This window comes from Sebastes umbrosus, chromosome 4 (genome assembly GCF_015220745.1).
Source record: "Sebastes umbrosus isolate fSebUmb1 chromosome 4, fSebUmb1.pri, whole genome shotgun sequence".
NCBI classification, from domain to species: Eukaryota; Metazoa; Chordata; class Actinopteri; order Perciformes; family Sebastidae; genus Sebastes; species Sebastes umbrosus.
The window spans coordinates 15,177,168-15,200,538 of record NC_051272.1 but is presented as its reverse complement, the minus strand read 5'-3'; the positions used below and the strand labels follow the sequence as shown (position 1 = coordinate 15,200,538).

General features: G+C 38.5%; 1 long non-coding RNA gene across 1 annotated transcript in view; it reads right to left on the bottom strand.

Annotated features, from left to right (window-relative positions):
• The window catches only part of LOC119486164, a 53,036-nt gene extending 39,328 nt beyond the window's left edge, over window positions 1-13,708 (bottom strand). Inside the window, exon 1 of the long non-coding RNA XR_005206473.1 lies at window positions 13,625-13,708. This is a non-coding gene — a long non-coding RNA (uncharacterized LOC119486164). The remainder of the gene's footprint in view (window positions 1-13,624) is intronic.
• Between the last annotated feature and the right edge of the window lie 9,663 nt (window positions 13,709-23,371).

Sequence of the window (23,371 nt, the reverse complement as noted above, 5' to 3'; positions counted from 1 at the left end):
CTGGAATGAATACAGATTTATTTATTCTTATCTCACTTTGTTATTTATGTTATCTAATTTGTTTTATTCATCATTAACCGTATCAGGTTTTATTCCTCCTTTGTTACCGAGACTGTTTAGTTATTATAAATTGGTTGAGCTTTATCTTTTGGGATATCTGTCTTGTTTTACTCTGTGAAGCATTTTGAGCTGCATTTACACATGAAAAGAGTCTTATAAATAAGTTATCTGTTATTGTTATTATCATGTGAATATCTGTCTGATGGTTAAACCCTTGAGTAAGGTATAGTCTCTTTTCTGTACCTTGGTTCTCAAGTTTCTGTCCAATGTTCACAGAGCAAGAGGGAGAAAAAAATCAATAAACCAACAGGACAACTAGTCTCAGAGGATTTCACTTTGGATTAAGAATAGAGGAAAAAAAAGGACAGAATGCAATACTGAGATTGCATTATGACGTTATTATCAAAATCCTCATTGATTACTGATGTGTAAAAATAAAAAGGTAATCCTACAAGTAGTAATTGAAACGAAATCCAGCAGCTCACTGTTGGACTGGGAATGATAGCCAATGACATGACATTAAGCAACGTGAGACAAGGGGCAGTGGTTTAAGTGATCTGGCAGGCGGTACGATGCCCTCCTGTCAGGATCGATCAGTCCCGCTGAAATTTAGAGCAACACTCTAAATTGGTCTTAATGGTGTGTTTCATCCTCCCGTCTCCTCCGCACATTGACAGGGAGCCAGTGTCCTTCATCACGCCGGGTTCCTGCCCTCCCTTTCAATCTGGGCATACCACTGATCTCTGCTCTCTGAGGAGAGAGAGCAAATCGGGCCAGGGGCACCCACAGCATCGAGTGGCTCACATCCCACCTCAGACAGTCAGGGAGGTTCCCCCTATTTATAAAGGCGCTCAAATAGCCTGCAAAATAAGCAGAGATTTTCTGATCTGATCAAAAATCCACTTCTTGGGTATGTGAATTATCAAATGGGATGGAAGAGCATCACCGATATGAACTAACGGTGTATATGGTGGTGGCTTCTGTCTCGATCTTTAATGGGGCAGACCCATAAGGGGCACAAAAAAAGAAAAAAGAAGAAGAAAAAAAAGCCCTCTATGCCCCGTTCCCACTCTGTTGGAAAGTAATCTGCTTACATCATTAGGCTAAGCTTGCTGAAACAAATTACCAGATGTTGTGTTCCTTTTTCTCTCGTCTTTTTGTCAGCATTTTAAAATGCTCTCCGCCATTTTTCCTCACTAGCGCCCCCTCCTCTCCGACACCTCGACACAATAAGGCCATTTGCAAATAACAACAATTGGAAAAAGGAAAGTCCCTCCCGCTATTCACAACCCCTATCTGGTTCTGTTCGCGTCCTTCCATTTTCGGGGCGATCCAGTCATGTAGCGGCTAATAACCTGAACAGAGAAGAAGAAAATACCAGGAAAAAAGGAGAATGAACTGAAGCAATTGAGGTCCCCCACCCGCGGTTGCACTTGGTGGGGATTTTTGAGGGTCTAGTTTAGCTTATCACATTATAACCCATTTAGAGATAAAGACATGTCCCACTGCTTATTATAACTCTGTAGCATGCTGAGCATGCAAACACATATTTCAATCCGCCTCCCTTTTAGATATTTCTAAGAGCAGATGTAACATTAACTCCAAAGTCAATACAGAAGAATTAGGCAGTGTGTGCAATGTCCTTAAACCACATTTAAACTATAATATTGATATTTACACTTGCAATTCTGTGTTATTTCTTAAAATTATCAAGAAATAAATATTATTGTTTTTGTAAATTACTAATAAAATTTGGATTGAACATAAAATCTAATATGTTCTTCAAATAATAAATGAAAAATCAAAGTGGCCATAATTACAAAGATACTGCTCCTAAAAAATAATAATACAAAAACCTTCTGTTATAATTATTCACTAATTGTTTAATATTTTTGGTGAAGATATTATTATTGTTATTATTATTATTATTATTATTATTATTATTATTATTATATCCACAATAATCATAATATATCTAAATAAAAAATAAAATAATAATACAAATATTTTATGAATACTATCTTTAGTTATGATATTCTGTTTAGATTGTAATTTTGTATTGCTTCATTTTTCTTGCTTAAACACACTGTGTACATTTACAATTTTTAAATCAAATGCAAGCTTGTCATTTAGTCTAAACCTCTTCCTTTTCACTGGCAACGGTGTTAAACTGGAGAATTCAATCCATACAATACAACCTGGCCTTCCACTGTATGGGACTTAAAGAAAACGGTGTGCAACAAAGCTGCAAAATACTGTCCGCCCGGCCCTGACCTTATTTTCTTGACACATAAAAGAATACATAAACAGATATATACTTTCAAATCAAATTGCTTGTGTATTTACGTCTTATCAACCGCCTGGCAGCAATTGTGATTCATAGCAGTCATTTAAGTGATAATGCACTCATTCACTACACTAACAAACACATACCTCCTGGTTATCAGCGCGTCGGCGTCGTTGCAATGCTAGTCGCCAAACAGGAGGCAGAAAACTCAAGATGGTGTTGATTGATAAATTGACAGGTTAATTTTCGGATGGATAATGAGAGTAAGACCCTGAGAGATGGGAGAGAGAAGTCTCTGGCCCTTTGCTCTACCTTGGATGCAGTGCCATCTATCTATTACTGGCAGAACCGCAACCAGGAGCAGGTACTCTCAGGCCCTGCCAAATGTTTGTACCATCTAGGTTAAATAAGGTCTCAAACTGGTGTATATCCTTGTTATATTCTTTGAGATCGTATTAACCGTAGTTTCACAAGAATTAATATATTCAATTTGCACCATTGCTAGATCTGTGAAAAAAAATAACTATGATGGATAAGATTTGAGAAAATATTTAACATCTGATTCTGCATAAAAATATCACCTACAACTAATTTGTATATTATCTACAAATAATTCATTTTAAAGACAAAATCTATTGTGAGTTGGACATGTTCCTAACCTTTAGAGTGCATTCACAGACAACTTTTTCCGCATATTTATAGCCGATCATCTCTGCGACTTCTTTTTGACAACACCATAGATTCAGATTTTGAACAATCCTGTCATTTTCTATGGTTGCAATTAGCAAAATTGCATGTGAACGTTTTTAAAAAAAAAAAAAAAAACCTAGACAATCCAACTGTGGAGCTTAATTAGAGGGCAAACTGCTAGAATGGAAGAGAGGGTTTAACTAGAGGTTAGAAAGGTTTCTATATCTTACACACACTTCTACTGCTTGTCACTGCAATGTGCCAAGTCTGCAAGCACTCTAATTAAGCCTCCGCCGCAGTTATGCTATAGCTATTCCCCATGAATCAGCATACAATGTAATGCTAATCAAATGCCACTATTTTACTTTCAGACCTAATGCCCATTATTTCTATCTTGTCTACTGTAGCTATTAGTGAATTTATGTGCACCTTTATTTAATAAGGCATGAGACCTGTGGAAGTGATTTGACATTGTAAGAAATCCTTCACCAACATGTCACGATGACAAGGACAAGAGAAGCAGAATTATATTTTTCTAAATATGACCGTGTCCTCGTTGAATTCAAACAAAAAAACTGTATGAAAACAGAAAATCCTTGATAAATTAAAAAAAAAAACTGTTTAGTTAACTTCAGATAAATTGTTATTGGGTGACTGAATGCAATTATTTCTCTATATTGTAGTACAACAGGACAGAAAGATGACCCAATTTTTTTTTTTTTTTCCCATTGGCTCGTTTGTACTGAGGCTTCAAGAGACCCTGGTCTCTTATGCCTCGATTGAATTTCCTGGCAACCTCGTTCTCTTTGCTGTCTCCTAATAGTGAGGCAGCGGGACGGCAAAACATTTTAAAATGTATCATTTATCTAATAATTAATCTGAACACATAATAACTCTTTAATACTGAATGTGACAAATGGCACAATTTCATGTATTTATTATCCAGTTTTAGGGCAGAGTGTGTTATATTACACCATTCAGGCTTTTTTTTTTTTTTTTTTTTTTGCTGTCAGAACGAGATGCTTCTTTAATTTATTTTACCCAAATAAGTTTAATATTCTGTGCGGCCGTGAAGCGGACACACGAGGAGGAACCATTTACATGTAGCATAATAACAAAAAAAGTCTCGCTCTCTGTGTATGTGCTTCAGTGAAGGAGGAGCGGCTCGGTTTAGTACAATGTTTGATGATATGACCACGACCATGAAAGAGGACAACGCTCTTGTGTTGCCATGGATGCAGAAAAAACTACAAGTTTGTTTTTTTTGTCAGCTGTGCTAAATTAAGTAGATATAACCAAAATGTGTTTTCCTCTTGATGATAATAATGTGAAAAATGAGTAAATCCTTAAATATACAGTCCAAACTCAATTACATTGCAGACTTTTTCATGTATCCAAACATGCTATACTCCATAAAAACACAGGTCTTGTCCACTGTTTGAAAAAGTTGACAGAGTAAAAACCCCTCACACTCTGCTTTGATCTAATTTACAATGCAAAACAAATTAAACACAAGTATGAAAAGACTCAAACAAACTGCAGAACATTTTAAAATTCTGATATTTGCACGTCTACAACACTGTTCCACAACCATTTTCTCAAGGTGCATTTTGTCCCGTATTGTTGAGATCGCGATGAGAAGAATTATGGCTCAGGGTGTCATTGTATTGCTGTTGATTACCAATAACCACATGGTCACAACTAGGGGTGCCTCACTCCTCCCATTCATTCGAACAGTGCTCTGAGCTCTGACAGACACGGGAACGAAAGGAAGGGTGCAGAGGACAAATCTTGGGGGATTCACCCCATCTGAGACTCCAAAGCGCCCAACAGCTTGATCCCGTGTCACTCCGAGGGCACGGCTTGGCTCTCCCTTGATTTGCCTTTGAAATCTAAACGTTTAATTGTGGTCAATGAAAAGGGTTCAAGCAAATGAATGGTTGAAGAATATGAGTGGAGGGAGGGGCTGTAAAATGAGTATACATAAAAAAAAAAAAAAAAAAGCAGGAGGGAGAAGAGAAAAAATCAAGAGGGAATAATGAAATTAGGGATGGGGCGAGAGAGAAAGAGAAACCAAGGGCTGGAGAACTTGAAGCGCTGACCCCTATCGTCCACGGTGAAAAGCAAGAGATTAGAAAGTGTTTCATGCTAATTTCCATGGAGATTTCTGTAATTTCTCAAAAATTACTTCTTCCCGCTTTGATTTGTCCATACTGCCTGGCCCCCTGCTAGCGTTGTCGGGGTGGTCTGCTCTATCATGCCTCTGCTCTCGTGGGCCCCTCGATGGCCCCTCGCTGCGGCCAGCCGTCGTGAGATTACTGAAGCGGCGCTGACGTCTCTATCAGCTCGCGCCACCGTCATGCCCTCTCCCAACCCCCCACCATCACCCGATCCCTTTCCCTCGGCCTAGCTTCCTTTCTGCCCACCCACCACCAAACCCGCCCTCAGTGCAAACTCTCACAGATCTGTCAGATGATGGCTTCATTGGTTCGCGGCTGCTCCCCGCAAACTCATACCGGTCTTTTTCACACTCCCTCATCCCGTCCTCTCATCCCTCTTAGAAACCTGCACCACGAGAAAAATCTCTCTACCCCCCCTCCCATTGTAGACTGTTTCACCTTTTGCTATCCCTCAGCCTTCTCTCTCTCTGCCTCATCCTAGTTTGTGCTTCTGCCTGCCACATCAAAGGAGAACCAGGGGTCACAGAGCCACAGGCATGGAATATAAATGCAGCCAACTGCGTGGCAGTATGGGAAATCAATCCTCTAAAGATAGCTCCATACACTTCATGAACCCATCATCAGTCTCTGATACATATAGTAACATATAGGAATTTTTGCGGCCTTTTGTGCATTGTATACCGCACAATATGTTTAGCCTCAAAGCAACTACTGTTATATATTTTTAACTTGTGTTTTCTTGACAACTTATTTTATAACAGATTTTACAATATGTTGTATTTTAAGAGGTATATTTATGTACATGATGCATATGAATGAAGTCTAAAATATATATTCTTTAAAGATGCCTTCAGAAAGTGTGAAAAAAGTGTTGATACGCTGCTGAAACTTGAATCTCCCTTTCTAAGGGCCAGTCTCTGTGTGTGTGAGGGGGGGTAGTGAAGAGAATCTACAAGAAAAAAAGGTCTGAGGATAACTGCAGCAGAAGTATGTAAACAACTTTTGTTGGAGGTCCTGAGATGAAGATTCGCGCCAGCATACGCAGGTGTTGCTTCCTGCAATTTGTCAGAATTTTACCCAACTTTGCATGAAGCACCTGTGAAGCAGTTGGGCTGTCTAGTAGATGGTGGCAAGAAATATGTATGTATGAAGAAAAAAAAAAAACCAGACATGACACGGAGCAGCAGCAAAGCCATTGTTATGAATTCTATAAGTCTTGAGGGATGAATGAGAAAACTAGTGTGATTGCCAGACGCCGAGGTCTGCGGCGGGCTTCGATGGCTCCGTGTGGGGGCGACTGGCTCTGGTTGCTTAGCATTAGTATTAGATAAACACTCTGTCGGAAGATGTCAACGTCTCCATTAATGCCAGAGCTGCCACACAGGCTGTGCTTGAGTGACACGGTGTTTTGTGGAGTGTGACAGGGGTTGTAAATGCTAACTCTCTCTGGCTGCATCTCCCGAGCCTGGTGGAGCCAAACCCCGGCGACACCTGGGAGCGCCGAGGCACTAAACTCTGACACTCCGCGGAGATGATACATGTCGTCCTCTCGTCTTCATCTCGGGGACAGCGTAGCATTTACTGCGCTAAACCAATTTAAATCAGACTCATTAAAATCAATCAATTAAAAGATGAATTCAGTGGATAATTGCTGCTATTTTTTACTAATTGAAAGCTTATTTGGTATTGTGTTTATATCATATTTGGATTTAGTAAACACTGAGTTTGAGACATATTATAAGGCATAAGTAGAAGACAAAGGGCTTAAAAAATCTGTGCTCACTTATCACTCTGTACCAACCACGAGCAGATTAGCCTCATCTGGAAGTGTGGCTACCCCAAAAGGCTTTTCCATAGTCTTTACAAACCACAATATGGAAGCTGTGTGTTCAGCACAAGTCTAATGCACTTAAAGCCTACCACAAGAACACATATCCAGCCACACAATGAGCAGGATATGGGTTTTTCCATGCTTTCACGAGTGGACGGAGGAGTTTTCCAGTCAGTAATTATTCAGACAGGAGAATTCCAGTCAAAAATATTATTATTATTTATTTATTTATTTATTTTTTTAAACAGAAGGCATGAAAATTTAAACGCAGCATTTTTGTCTTCAGAAACAAACGAAAATGTTGAATTAGGAGAACTATATGCTTATCAATATATAAATAATATGAAAATGTCCTGTATTTAAACAGGAAGCAAATGACCTCACCTTAACCTATTTTAAAAATGTATTTATTCTCTAAACCTGTAAAAATGTTCTAAAGATCATGACTTCAACAGAAGTTGAAGTGGCAGCAGAGCAATATGAACTCAACTCCAGTTGTATATAAAGTTCATAGTATATTTCATCTTTTTCTCCGTTACATTTTGCAGCCGGAAAGGTTGAAATTTTTATCAGTCTGAGAAAACAGCATAGAGAATTAAACTGCCTTGAGCTCAATAATACTGGCCATCGAGGAGCTGCTGAGTTGTTCTGTAGGCTGGAGGGCTGGACAGTGTAGTGTACTCTTCCCCCTAATGCCCTGTCCATTGATCTTTCCCGTAACTACAGCTCCCCACAGAAACCCACACAATCTGTGCAGAGGAGTGCTCCTAGGCACCCCCCACTTCAAAGGTGCATATTTACTCTTAGAAATTTAGAGAAAGTGCAGCTGTGGATGCATCCTCCAACCTCAATCAATGATAGGGCTGGTCCTCCTGACCCCCCCCTGCTGGCTAATAAAGTGCTTCTTAGGCTCGGTGGTTTCCCTGGAAGCCTTGTGGGGTTGGTTCAAACTAGCACTTAGGTTTGTTTCCATTGTCTCTTCTCGAAAATTGATTTTTTTAGAGAAATACTTATCTTGTTGCTCAACAAAGTTCCACAGTGAATTACTGTAGACAGTTTTAGTTTGTCCCAGATTCCTTTTTTTTTTTTTTAATTTGTGGCATTTAATAACTGAAATAAACAAATATGAAGTCACCGACCTCTGCAGAGCCCTGTTGTAGAATGAGGCTGAACCACGTGATGCTCTGCACACAAAGTTTTGCATTTTTTTAAAGTAATTGATATTTTTTTTTTTGTATTAGCAGAAAACTGTTACCTTAGCAATAACCTCTAGCTAAGCAATTGAATACCTGATTGTGCGTATTCTTAACCCACATTCTGGCAGGGCGATTAAGAAATTGAAGTGAACAATAGTTGATTTAGAGAACACATAAAAAAAAAAAAAAAAAAGATTTTTTTAAATCCTCAATATGTATGCTGTCACACTACTCTCCAATAAAGCTGTAGTGCCCTGAAAAAAATAATCCCAGAATGAAATAGCTTCATTTTTCAAATTACAAAAAAAATAAAACAAAATAGATTAATGATCATTTTTCAAAGAATCTACATATGCATTATGTCTACTTAACGTGTCCTGTTTTCCTGTCTTTGACAAAAATATTTCATGCTGGGACGCACATTATCATAATTGTCATTCCCAATCTTCAAAAACAAATGTGTATTAAGACAGTAGCTAAAATAGTCCTTCTGCTGGAAATCAGACAATCAAAATCTTTTGTAATTAAACACAGCGATATTCTAATTACAGATAATTCAAGCTACTCCATGCTGCTTCCTGTCCCCCCTCTGCAACAATTAGAAAAATATATGTCAGCTGTGATTTTTCCTTTATTTCACTTTAAAGTGGCGCCGCGGGCGATTTATTCAAAAACAATGACATTTATAACTCTTCTGTGGAAGGACTGCATTCATTCTCTCCTCAGCAGGAAAAGCTAAGTTTTAAGTGGCTGGAGTAAAGGTCTGGAGCGATTTGCATATCTGCACAACACTGTAAAAACTTTCTCTTGACAATGTAGCATCCGCTGTGCACAAATTATAATTGTTACAGCACGGAAAATAAAACTTCTACGCGAGAAATCATTTCTCTTACAGTCGCATCCGTGACTGCACATGGATACACATAATTTTGCATGATGAGCTACAGTAGGCTGAAAACTGGTGACCTTGTGACTGCAACGTCTGACAGTCATCATCTGATCGGCACTCTGTAGGTGAGCGCCTGCCTAACAGGCATTTCCTTACAGCGTTGATTGCATTCTTCAAGTCTGCCACAATAGTGTGAGCTCTGAAAACAGCGGAGCACAAACTTGTTTCAATGTCATTAATCCTAACTTGTTTGGACTCCTCGCGTTGACTCTCCCACACATCTCTTTTTCTCCCCTTTTCTCTGTCTCTCTCAGCACTGCTCTCACTCTCTCTGCCTCGCTAACATGTTGACAGCAGTTTGTTAGTAGGTATCAGTTTTCAGCGAGCAGGCTGAGAGGGAGAGAGGGATGTGGTAATCATCTCTATCTCCGGCTGCTTGGCAGCGTTCCCCTCGGCATGCTGGCAGACACTTGCCATTGAGCAGCTGTCAGGCAGAAAGGGTGTGGGATGTGGGCTCAAGCTACACAGGTCACGGTCATTTCTTTCCAAAAGCCACTGAAGCTAAAACCTTAAGTGGCATTTGAGCTACCTGCACTGTCAGTTCTGACACTCACAACACTAACAAGGAGACCACCGGTAGAGAGTCAAACTCGATTATGCCTCCCTGGTGGATTTCCTTAATATAGCTTATAGCTACTGCCAGGCTTGTTTTTCTAACAGTCAGAAAGCACATGCTTTTAACATTATGAGAGTGCAGATATGTGGAGTAAAATGCTCTGCTTTATCTAAATGAAATAGATTTGACCCATTAATTAATACAACAGATACAACAAGTAAAAACAATCTATTTAAAACTCTACAGCACAATGAGGAAAAAAGTCAGTTAATCAATTGTGATATATTTACTAAATTGTGAGCATAATGTAGATAGTTTATATTGTTAAATGCGAGCTAATTATGGTGACATTTCTGAACTGTTTACTGCCTGACTTTCTAAAAAAACAGATGAGAGATACAGAAAGGTTGTTTAATTAAGAGATAGTTAGTTTCAGAGTTGTGAGAGCATGTTATTACATTTCTAACTATTATTGTGTAGTAGTAATTCTGATGATTTGTTATTCGTTGTGTCAGGCATAGTACAGCAAAGCTTTAATTGATTTTTGGTTGATGCTATCTCTGCAATGTTATAAATAAATCTAGATGTAACATATATTTATGTAAAAAAAAAAAAAAAAATGGTGGTGTGCTGATTCATTGCCGGGTGAAAACAAATAGTAAAAAAAAAAAAAAATCAATTACACTACAAAAATCATTGTCATTTCTCAAAGATGTACTTTTGTGTAACCACTTTCTAACATGCCAGAATAACAGTGACGCTCTTCATCATAACAATTATTCTGCATTAATTCAGAGCGGTCTTTAGTTCACAAACCGGAGCCCCGTAGTTTATGCTGAATTATTTGCAAACATAACTAATCAGCAGAAAAAAACATCCAAGTTCCACCGAAAGGTTACAACTTTAAACAAAACTGTATGGAAAAGTAGTCTGACTTCCACGGCTGCTGCAAACTGGATGGTGCTTGATAAGTTGCAGGCTCTCACAACCTGGACCTGTGATCTTTAGAGTGATACCCTCAAGTTCATAGCAACAAATACACTCAATCACTCAGGGAGATCCTAAGTCTCTCTGTTGGCCAATTACTGCTTCTAAAAAGCCTAGGGCTCCCAGGAAACTCTGACTCCTGGAAATAAAGACCAATCTGAGAGAGAAACATTGCAGCTATTAAAATCTTTATAATTCTGTAAATCACAAGTGATTTGTTTTGCCCCATGGCTTGTTCCGATACATCCTTGCTGCTATTGCAAAGGGCACGGGGTGACTGCAATTGAGGAGAGCAAGCTTATTTTTACAACTAAGCTCGGGAAAAAAAGGGAAGCCTTTTTTCTTCTTCTTTTGGAGAGCAGAAGGCAAAGATCTCCTCTGTGTCATAATTGCCTGAAGTTAGAGAGTAAAGGCTCTGGACTCCTGATGTTAGTGTGGGCCTTTCATCAGGGGGGTTTGGAGTCAGAGCTGCTTTAAAAGATCAGGCACTCTGGAGGATCACACTCTTTTTTTTTTTATTTATGTAATAAAGGCATTTTAAAAGAGAGAAAAATGATCATCACTGTTGCATTAGATGTTTGCCTGACTGCTGCTGTCATTGTTGGCTGTTTTTGTTGATGATTAAGGCTCCCGTTTATTCAAAGCAGATTTACATTTTCTCAATTATTTCATTTTTGAACTTCAATATTAAGTATGCTATACTGATTAATTTTGAGGACGGATTCCGAAATTAGCGCCGCTTATTCAAATAAAGTGGAAGCCAAAAGTGGTAGAGAGGATCATGCAATTACGAGCAAAATCACTCCAATTAAACACTGCCATGTTAACTTTTAGAGAGCACACACTCCACGTAATATAATTACAAATTGGGATGAAAAATGGAAAAGAAAACACCAACATTATAGAATGAGGCATTTATAGTTGATGGATTCTCAAAAAGCTCTTCTATCCTCTGGTGCTCAGGGTTAAGAATGGCTCTCCTCTGCTGCAACGCTCTCCCTCCCAACTGCATCGCTCCCCATTCAGCAGCACAAGGCCCTCTGGTGCTAGACAAGGGCCCTGACTGAGGACGCTTTGATACTTCAGCCTCAGATCACCAGAGTATCCTTATAGCGCCGAGTTGATGGACGAATGGGTCATAGGAAGGATGTCCAAACCATAAATCAGACTACAGGGGTGACAGCGCACAAAATAGGTGAATTGTCCTTGGGTTCGCGATGCTGGCGGCATCCCTTGTGTCCCAGAGTCGCACCACCCTTTTTATTATTTGGGAGCGAGTCAAACGGATGCCCCACCAGCCATTCTTCCCTCCCCCCCCTTGTATGTTTCCCCTAGTCTCCGAGCCTGGACCCTGCTATGAACTGTTTCCAGAGTCAGTTACTGGTGTAATTGAAAGTGCTTTGTCATCGCTTTCAGCCAAACACTGATGGATGTGAAGTTGAATGAGGTTTGGGTTTTAGTTATACGAGTGAGCCTGTGTGAGATTTATCACCAGAGGCTTAAGAGGCTACAAGGGACCATTAAAGCACCACCGCCGTCTACATCACAGTGAACTGTTCATTATTATTCATTAAAACAGAATGCCTTTAATATGTCTAGTTTCCCCCCATGTGAAAAAAAAGGAATTGTACATACATGTTTTTGATGACTGTTGGAAAAACTGCTCAGTTGCCCAGTTTTTACAGTCTGGTGCAATTAAATTTGGATTCTAAAAAGTGTATGCAACACATAAAAAAAACTAAGCTGGCCTATGAATTCATAATAGTTCAGCACTTTTTAAAGTTTCAGCAAAATCAAAAGCTCCAGAAAGCCTCTTTTTATACCTTCATGAGGATTGTATTAATCTTTGTCCTTTACAGCTTTGCACTTTCAAAACTCACTATAGTCAACTGAATAATACATATTCTCTTAATTTGAGGTCTGTTATAAACATATACCCTTAATGTATATAAGCTCTAAATCCACCAGTGTTATCATATCTTTTCGTAATTAGTGTGGTCTACGGAAACCTATGAAACCATTTAATTCCAATTCTGAATCGACATGCACATGCAAAGCGTGGGAGGTGTGCTAGTTCTCATTGTCTCCCACTTATTATAGGCTGCCCCCAGCTGCCTGGGCTGTGAGGGCCTGGATCCTGGCTCGCGTCCAGCTCGGCTCTGATCTGGGCCTCTTTGTGATTTGAGGAGTATAGAGCTTTGCTGGGCTGCTGTCCTAGAGCCATGTTGGAATGCAAGAGCAGTGGTGGAGGTGCAGAGGGAAGTGACCTCACCGTGTGATGCGAGCAAGAGTACGGGGCAAGAGTTACACACCGAGGTTGGTTGGATTATAAATAAAGTAGCGTGTGGTTTCTGTGCCGCAGCCGGGAAATAGGAAAAAGGTGAATACCAGTGCTCACAGCGCAATTGTAAATGATGCCCTATCCTAACATTGGTTCAAGGCTGCCACAATAGCACGGCCAAATAAAGTAGATTTAATAGAAAAATATTTGCCAATTTCTGCATGTGCTCAAAGATTTTGCAGTTCCACTGTGTATTTATGAGTTTTCTTAACATTTTTTTTGGCAGATTAACGATTGTTATTATCCATTTCTGCCATCTCATTAAATAAATTCTGGGGGTAGGTGAGTCATGAGTGAAAGGAAGTAGATGCTTGTGTTTTTTCTAATGTATTTTTTGTTAGATTTAGAAAAAAAACATTAAAAAAAAAAAAAAAAAAAAAAACTTTTTTAACTTAAAAACCAAAATGTAAAATTAGTCTTTACCTCAAACATACTTTGACACATTGCCAGCTTTTTTTTGATAATGAAATGTATGCATATGCTGACATTGTACAAGAGGCAATCATGTGGACTGCTGACTGCGTGTTGAGGGATACGTGTGACTGACCTGTGTGCATGCCGGTCGTCTTGAGGTGCAGAGGACGCAGGAGGGGAACAAAAGACCAAGACCCTGCCACAGGCACAAACACCTGGGAGAAGAGACAAAGGCAACTTCACTCTAACAGGAAACGCAGTGTCCAGGATAAACAGTGCTTACCTAGGCGAATCAACAGAGGGGGAAACTTAATATGACTTCCAGGACATCGCCCGGGAAGTTACTGCTCTTATAGTGCTTGTTTTGGCACAAGTCTATCAGCACCAGGCAAGCGTAACATTTTATTACTCACAGACTAAATTGAACACTCCCACATCTTCAATGTAACTGCCATTTTATATATAAAGCATAATGCTAAGTGTGGATAAATCTCTCCAGAAGAAATCAATAGATATGCTGTTGCCTATGGGAAAATTAGCATGGTAAATGAACATTAACTCGCAGATGGTTGGGTATGGGGCATCGCTGTGGCTCCTAACAAACAATTGATTAACTTGTAAATTCCCATTGCCCAGCTGTTATTCAGGCTGTTTACCATAAATAAAAGAGGGGGAGTAGAGAAAGGATCCAGATGCTTTGAGTGCCGCAGAAAGGCAATCTGTCATTGTTCTCAACTAACACTGATGGATGCTGCTTTGAATGGGGATTGGTTTTAGTTAAACATGACAAAGTGAGGGATGACACGCCATTGGTCACAAAGGTCTGGAGGTCCAGCAACGCCTCAGCGGTTGCTTTTTTCAGCCAAGACAACCTCTTGTTCGTGTATCAGCTGCCAATAAAGGGAAGAAGTTGTCGGGGCAGGCTTTCAGGTTTGTTTGTTTTGCTGTGTGTTCATGTTGAAGTTGAGAAATGGGAAAATGAACAAAAACTTCCACACAGACTTTACCGAAACGGCAGCCAGTATGATTCGAGCATGGTATACTTTCTTTCCTCTCTCAAAGAACATTTGTAATACTTAGAAAGCAGCATGATTCCACTGCAGTCCCCATGGCTCACATTTGAAATATAAGAAATCCTCTTTACATCTGACTTGATGCTTCACTCAAAGTTGTTGGGTACAATGAGAGTACAGCTCACAGAAAAAATGTTGATCTCTATATCCAGTAATGACTGTAAATATCCCAATGCATTCTAACCTCTTGTGAACTACAGTAGTAGTACATGTACTTGTGTGAGTAGTACGTGAGTAGTATGTGTACTAGGGCTGTCAAAGTTAACGCGTTAACGCAAAATTGTTTTAAAGCCACTAATTTCTTTAACACATTAACGTAAACAATCTTTCGGAGGTTGTAGCGGGCTCAGTTTAAAGCTAGCGTGAAGATATTGGCATCATATGAAACTAGAATCCATTGGTACCAACCATGTCATACCAGCTTGTCGCAAAGGAGGATAAATAACGCTCCAAACTCAAACTCCTACATTTTGGTGAGGAAAAACTGTCATGGCCATTTTCAAAGAGGTCCCTTAACTTCTAACCTCAAGATATGTGAATGAAAATGGGTTTTATTGGTACCCACGAGTCTCCCCTTTGAGACATGCCCACTTTATGATAATGACATGCAGTTTGGGGCAAGTCATAGTCAAGTCAGCACAGTGACACTGACAGCTGTTATTGCATGTTGGGTTTGAGTTTGCCATGTTATGAAGTGACCATAATTTTTATGCTAAATGCAGTACCTGTGAGGGTTTCTGGACAATATTTGTCATTGTTTTGTGTTGTTAATTGATTTCCAATAATAAATATGTACATTCATTTTAAGCATATTTGCCCACTCCCATGTTGATAAGAATATGAAATACTTGACAATCCTCCCTCTATGGTACATTTTAAACAGGTAACAAATGTGCGATTAATTTGTGATTCATTGTGATTAATCATGGAAAATCATACGATTAATCGCAATTAAATATTTTACTCGATTGATACCCCTAATGTGTACATGAACTACGAACACTGTTTAGAAATTTGCTAAATGACTTAGCTATAAAAGTAGTGACTAATACATTAATGCAATGAACCATATATACATTGGCAGAAAACCAAACCAAAGTTTTGACATCAGGTGAAAACATTAAATACAGACATCTAACTTTAGTTATACAGCATGATATAAAAAAATTTTAAAGGCATGATGCGTTTTGGGGATATTGCGGTCAGTGGACAGGAGCATGGGAAGAAAAATCCAGTCTCAGCCAGACTTCAGTGTGATGTCAGATTGTGAATGGTCCAGTAAACCCTGCTTGTCTCTGACCCAAAAATAACTAAGGGTGATGTAAAATGCATATGGGCCGCTCCAGCTGCAGAAGATCATATACATGTTCTCAGTAAAGGATGACATCAGAGATCTGGAAGGAACAAAACAAGCCTTTCTTTGGACTGCTGGCCCCACAAGTGAGCTAGTTTCCCAGATGCAGTGGGGGAGATCATCTACAGAGCACCACTGAGGGACAGTTTAAGTCAAGACTTCTGCAAAACTCATCATTCACTGTCATATATAGCAGAGGTGGAAATCTACCCTAAAACATACACCCCTTTCATCTTCTATCATTGAACGTTTACTTTTCCGCACATAAGACAGCGATCCCATGAGCTTGCAAAAAGAGGGGCAAGATTTCAAGGTTCTCATTAAAACCAGTCAGCAGGAGCCACCTCCCCACACACATACATAACCCTCCACATACAATTATACAGATGCTCTTCGGAAGACCGATTAAGATAATACAAAATGTTTAAAAACTTAAACTCAAAGCCAACGACAAAGCAACTTCAAAAGCAGTGCCTCAAAGAATGAGCCTTTCACACGGCAAACATAGCTTCCTTAGTACAAATCAGCTAAACACATATTGCTACTGCTCATTGAAAACTATGCATCTCCAATGTAGGTGATTTTTAATTTTTCAAATGAACTGTAGTATTAAGAGTTCATTTACAGGTTGAGAAAATTCTCCTACTTTTCATGCTAAAAAAACCCAATTATAAAACCCAAAGGAATATCTGTTTAAAATGCCATGGTGTTCACAAGACAGTGATGATATGCAAGGTTCCAGTTTTTAGAAAATTATATAGATTTGACAAATAATCACATATTGTGCATAGTTTGAGTAATAGATAGTATATTATTTGGTGTGTTTCTCAATCAAATATAATTCAATTTTATTCCAAACTTTACAAACTCAACAAAACTTTGCATCAGACAACATTATAGATTGTATGTTATAGATTTTGTTATTGGTCAAATGTTGCATCAAAAGAGTCACAGCAGGTTCAAATGCTGTGTTTTGATTACAGGTAGAGAGATACATTTGCTTACATTTTGAGTATGTGTTGTACTTTTAACATTAACTCTAACTATTTTAATGTTTTTTGTTACACTTAAAAAATATGAAACTCATATTACTTCATGTTAAACGAATTATGAAATTTAAGTCAATGAAAAACAGGGAGAGTAAAATAAACTCTGTGACTGACAAACAAGCTGCTCTGATGCCATACTGTATTCATACAAAAGCCATCCATAAGTGAAACTTACTGTTTTCTGAATTTGAACTATTAAAAAACACTTTATGGATGTAATGTAGTGTGCTTGATCCATCAGACTGTGATTCTTCAGATGCTTAACGTTGGCGCTGGATATAAATCATTTAACCATCCAATATAAAAATCCAACAATACTACAAGTGTATTTTTTATCAAATCTGGCAGACAAGAGCTTACAATTTACTAAAAAAGTATTAATATTTTATCCACAGAAAAGCCAGACAATTTGGCTCACATTTAATAGAAATTATAGGAGTACTTCATATTACTCACAAAAATAATCTTAATGACATAAGAATAGCATCATTAATGTCATTTATGGTGTATTTATTGATTTCAGCTGCATACAGTTACAATCCTTCGAACTATGAAACAAGGAATCTCTGTCTGTATGTAGGTATGTAGGTATGTGGGTATGTCCTTCGCCTATCTCGAGAACCGTTCCTTCGATCTACTTCACACTTGCCGGGTGTATTGCCGGGCACCCAAGGACAAACAGTGTCAAAGATGGTGCTATTTTGTCAGATGGTGGCACTAAAACAACAAACTTAACGTTTTGGCCTGTCACTTTTGAACTGCAAGTCTCAGAAATAAAAATCCCTGTTGTGGGTCCAGATGAAAATATCCTTATAAACCACACCCATTTGCGTCTAAATCGATTTTGCGACATTTTGAATTGTGCCCAAATCCGGTTTTACGCTGCTCTAATTTTGAGCAATTGTCACCAAATTTGGTACAGACCATCTCTGGACCAAGCCGGAAAAAAAGTTACTTTTCCAGATTTTTCTATGTTCGATACAGTTTTGCTATAATGTCTATCATTTCAAATTCAGCTGAAATGCTGTGGGCAGGGCTTATATTACGAAATATGTCCTATTTCCTGAACGCTTTGTGCTATTGGAACCACATTTGGTGGACATGTGTAGATATGATGTCTGATAGACCATGAGAAATTTGGTGTCATTTGGCAAATAGACGGCACTGTAGCAGCAGCGTCTATCTATAAATCAAGGAACCTCTCTTTCTTTTTAATAAACTTTGAATAAACAAGCGAACAGCTCTCTGTTCAGCAGTGGGGGCGGGGCTTCAGGGCTCTGCAGACTACAGAGTCCAGCATGTCGTCCACAGCAGGCCTTTAAGGTCACGGCTCATTGATTATAGTTCACTTATTCTGATGTTATACTAACATTACAACCAAACTCTTCTTCACTTCCCTGGAGTCAACGAGCAATGAGCGGTTCTCGACAACGCTGCAAGCAGCACTACTGGGGGCCTAGCAATCGGCCCGCTCCGAAAGGGCATGTGTTCTGAACAGGCACTGTGTATGGTAATAATGACAAACTATGGTCACCTCTCACATTGTTAAAAACAAAGGATATCTGATGAGAGTAACGCTGATTCGCTGAAGCTACTAAGACAACACAGTTAAAAACATATAGGAACTAATAAAAGTTTAACTGAGCTATTCCAGCTCCTGTTCAGTTGTTGACGATTTAGCCTGAATCATGCTGAGCAAAGCTGACCTCTGTTGTGATGTTCATAATGAATTTCTTTTTTGACAGCTCAAACTCTATGAGTAGTGATGTACAAATTTAAAAAGAATTTAAAAATGTCTGAGCCAATTGAATTAATAACTTTTGTTTTCTGCTTATTTCTCATTACAATGCATTATGCTAGAAAAAAGAAAAATCACCTTTTTCCAAAACACAAAGCAGATAGCATCCATTTTTTTGTTGTTAGTTGCCTAGCAACAGTGAACTCCATGTCCCATATTGGAAAAAAATCTAACTAACAAATGTCATAGCTATATCTGAAATGTCATAATGCAATCAGATTTTTTTAAAATTCATATATAGCTCCTAAGCCTACAGTAACACATACTGTACAGAGTTAACCTGGAGAGAGACTCCCTAGACTCCCACTATTTCAATCAGCAAAGGTCATTGAAGGATGAGGTTGTTGTTAGACAATCAGTTAGGAACTACATTGATCACAAAATGAGATTCCATCACATGAGAACGAATGAGTGGTCAGAATTACAAACATTTGCTTCCTGTAAACGTCAAAACAGCATTATACAATGTCGAGAAAAAACACCCTTCTGAGTTTTTCCATTTGGGAAATGTTTGAGTCAAACTGCTCGATAAGTCACATATTTGCGAGGGATGCATTATAAATAATTTACTGTATATGTGGAACAGCAAAAACAATGCTGCCTATCAAGATTTGAATCTCAATATTCAATGTCTGGACACACATTTTAAGTAACTCACTGTGTTCCTGTGGTAAAGTTAGTTTGAGGTTTGGTTTTCACCAACAAGAAGCTGAAGAACAGATTTTGCCTTTTTTTTTAGCTCCAGTTGACTGTGCAGCACTGGTAGGCATTTTAATCAGTAAGGTATTGTACTAGTTGTGTGGGATTTGAGCTTTTTGACTCAGAAGTACTCAGAAATGTTATTTAAAGGTGTTATTGATAATATGTTTATGTAGACGAATATGTTTTTAAAAATAATACATCCACAGAGCATTTAGAAAAGTGCTGAATAAAAGTATGGCTCTTCTTGAAAAAATTATTATGATTGTGAATTAATCTTTTAAAAATTTTGGCGGGCCCAAAATTAATGTTTTGTTTATCTCTGTGGAAGATAGTCTGGTTCCCACTTCTAACAAGGCTTGTGAGCCAATAGTAAAATGACGTTGGTATCACGTGGTATCTCTGGGTCGTAAGTTAGTGTGGAAAAAACGGATAAATGCTGAGATTGACGGTAAATGTCTGGCAATGACTTGTTGTGAAGTAAATGCTATGGAACGGGGGAGGGAGAAAGAGACATCTAGTTGCTGAATGTTATCAATGTTATCAATAGCACCTTTAATGCTGCAAATTTTACTGTATATACATAATTAGGCACTAGTCCTTATAAATGCTGAAAAACTGAACCAAATGTGTTCATTGGAATATAGGCCAAAACCTGAGGTACTGTCAAGTCAATTTTATTTATATAGCCCAATATCACAAATCTGCCTCATACAATCTGTACAGCATAAGACACCTTCTATCCTTATGATTTCCTTAAGGAAAAAGCCCTACGCTAAATTTGTTTGCCAGAAACAGCTGAGTATGGTTTCATGGGAGAGTTGGTGAGAAGCAACAATAGAGTAAATACAGACCAAACATTTAGCTACAACGCCTCATACTGCAGGGAGCTGTAGAGCTCGATTCTCAGTGGGTTTAGCGGTACTAGCAACCCTTTCACATGTAGTGTTGATTTAATGCCAAAAAATGGAGCTTTACTTTGTTTGGAAAACATAAAAAAAACAATAGGAAAGCTAGCTAACAAAGCTGATTCACTGAAGACAGCATCAATCTAAAGATGTAAAAAATGGCATGTGCCAGGAAAGACCATGGAGTCATTAAAATCACCTTAAGAGTATGAATGTGAATACAATTCCGTGATACTGCTTTTGGGGCACAGTATATTATTTGGCATGACAATTTGACCTGAACCTGGCGCTGGACGAAAGCTCACCCTGTATCCAAAATGGAAAAGGTTCCCGCCCACAATTGCCCCAAAAATATAAAAATCTAATGGTAGATTGTGACAGAATTTACTGATTTATGAATTTCCATTCCAAATTTAATGGCAATCCCACCAATAGTTGTTGATACAGTATATCTGCTCTGGACCACAGTGAAATATCCCAATGATGTTGCCTAATGTGTGTCATATTATGTCTACTGCACAAATTTGTATTGCATTTGAGTGATACAATGAATTTAGTAATCAACTGTAGGGCTGCAACTAATAATATATTTTCATTGTCGATTAATCTGTTGATATTTTTTCGATTAATTGATTAGTTGTTTGGTCTATAAAATGTTATAAAATAGTGAAAAATGACGATCAGTGTTTCCCAAAGCCCAAGATAACGTCCTCAAATGTCTTGTTTTGTCCAAAACTCAAAGATATTCAGTTTAGTGTCATAGAGGAGTAAAGAAACCAGAAAATATTCACATTTAAGAAGCTGTAATGAGAGAATTTAAACCGATTAATCGAAAATAGTTGGCGACTATTTTAATAGTTAACTAATCAATTAACCGTTGCAGCTGTATGAATATCATCCAAGTATCAATTTATGTTCATCTTAATGTATCTTGTATTCATCTAAAAATTCAATATGTCACATTTCATAAACTATGTCTAAAAACATGACACACAAAATATAAGTCCTTATTGTGAGAGCCTTCCCGGCTGTCACAGTCTGGGCGTTTTAATTGTGGGAGAACCAGTATGATTCCAGTCACCAGTGATGACAGTATGTCAGATCAGCATGTCTTTTGTGATGTTGCTTTTAGTTCTCTAATGTGAGTCCATGCGGCCAGACTGCTCACAGGCTTGACCGCCGGCTGAAGCCAATTGTCTGAGTTAGGCAGCAGAACACAAGACTCCCCACTTGGAAAAAGGAGGAGAAAACAGTGGAGGAGTTTTAGCAGTCAGCCCTCAGACAGGAAGACTCTAGAGGAAACACCAGAAAGCCATTAACTAACCACAGTATTATGGTGATCTATTTGCTGGAATGGGCTACAGACAGCTAATGAACAAGCCTTACCCTCCTCCCCCTCTCTCAACCCACCACCCATCACACACGTATCACACACACACACTGAGGAGCAACACACACTGAGAAGCAATGCTGAAAGAGCTCTTGCTTGTACAAAACAGCGTGACAGATCAATGCCTGATTCCTAAATCAAGGGAAAAGGTTATTCTCTGTCTCACTGGGATTCCACTTACTATCCCCCTATATCTAAGACACTCCCATACCCATTTAAACCAAACAAGTCCGACCCCCCCCCCAAACAACGCACCCACATCTCCTAATTAAGAGTGAGGCGGTGGGGCTTTTTGTGTCTGTGGTTATGCTTGCAATGTTAGTGTCTGGAGTGTGAAAACAGATCTGATGGACTGGTGCCCTCAGCTCTCCCTGATCAGGCTCCAGCAGGTATCCCCCATGATTGACAGCTCACAGGTCAGCCGCCCATCTCTCAGTCTGTTAGAGGGTGGGCGGTAAAGAGATTTGGAATGCCTGGGACCCTGATTGCTTTATTGCTCGCCTGTCAGAACCATTGTACGGCTCTGTATTATTAGGGCTCGCCATCTCTCACCGTCTGGAAGGTGTCGCGTCTCAGCTCTGCATAAAGAATCACCACTCCATTCAAAATCCTCTTTCTTTTTGGCTGAAAGGAAGAAAGCACAGATTTTTCCACAGAATCTCCTGTATTGGTTTGTCAGATAATGCAACACAAGAGTCTCCAGGGAATGGTTTGGATGGCGCTGCTTTACACTCGAATGCAGGAGATTTGAGATCCCATTTGGCAATAATTTATGACAGTGATACCAACAATAGTCTATACAGGAATTACTGTGATGTTCCTGATTATGTATCTAATCATGGCGGGGGATTTGTTGCTACTGTGGTGTCCACACCCACGAAACATAAGAAGAAAAGTAGCTTCTTTATTTCGCATTTTACTTTTCTGATGTTAATTTTACTTTATAAGCCCATAAAAATCCTCTCTCTTGATAACCTGTGATATTCTAGTGTAGCTGAGACTGAGAGCTAAAATGAGTTGCATAAGCACAATCAAATATACAATGCATAGCAATGCACACATTACTAAATGATGGTGACTTAAACCAATGTGCAAAGGTTTGGTTTGCACATTGTCTTACTACCTCATTTATTTTATTTTAAAACAAAATTTTAACTTGCACACTTTGTTAATACATAGTATATCATTGCACACTTTGATATTGTATAAAGTATGTTATTGTTATTCTATGTTCACATTTTATATTTCCTAAGCTAGTTGTAGTAGTCTGGTATATTTAAAGTGTATTCTAATATATTCTTTATATTGTGTATACTATAGATATTATCTGTCTATCTATGAAAATTTCATGTCACGATTATCCTGGCCAAAATAATTGCGATTCACAATATTATCACGATAATCATCAAAATAAGCTTAAAAAATACTTGAATCACTTTACCTTATATTTTGTTTGGAAATAAATATGTTTTATTGCATCACAGATAGGATGCATCTTTTTTTAGTAAAAAACAAAAAAATCTTAAATAAGGTAATCATAAATCATAACGTCCCACTGTATAAATAAAGGATAAATAAATAAATAAATAAAAACACTGTGCCAGTCTGT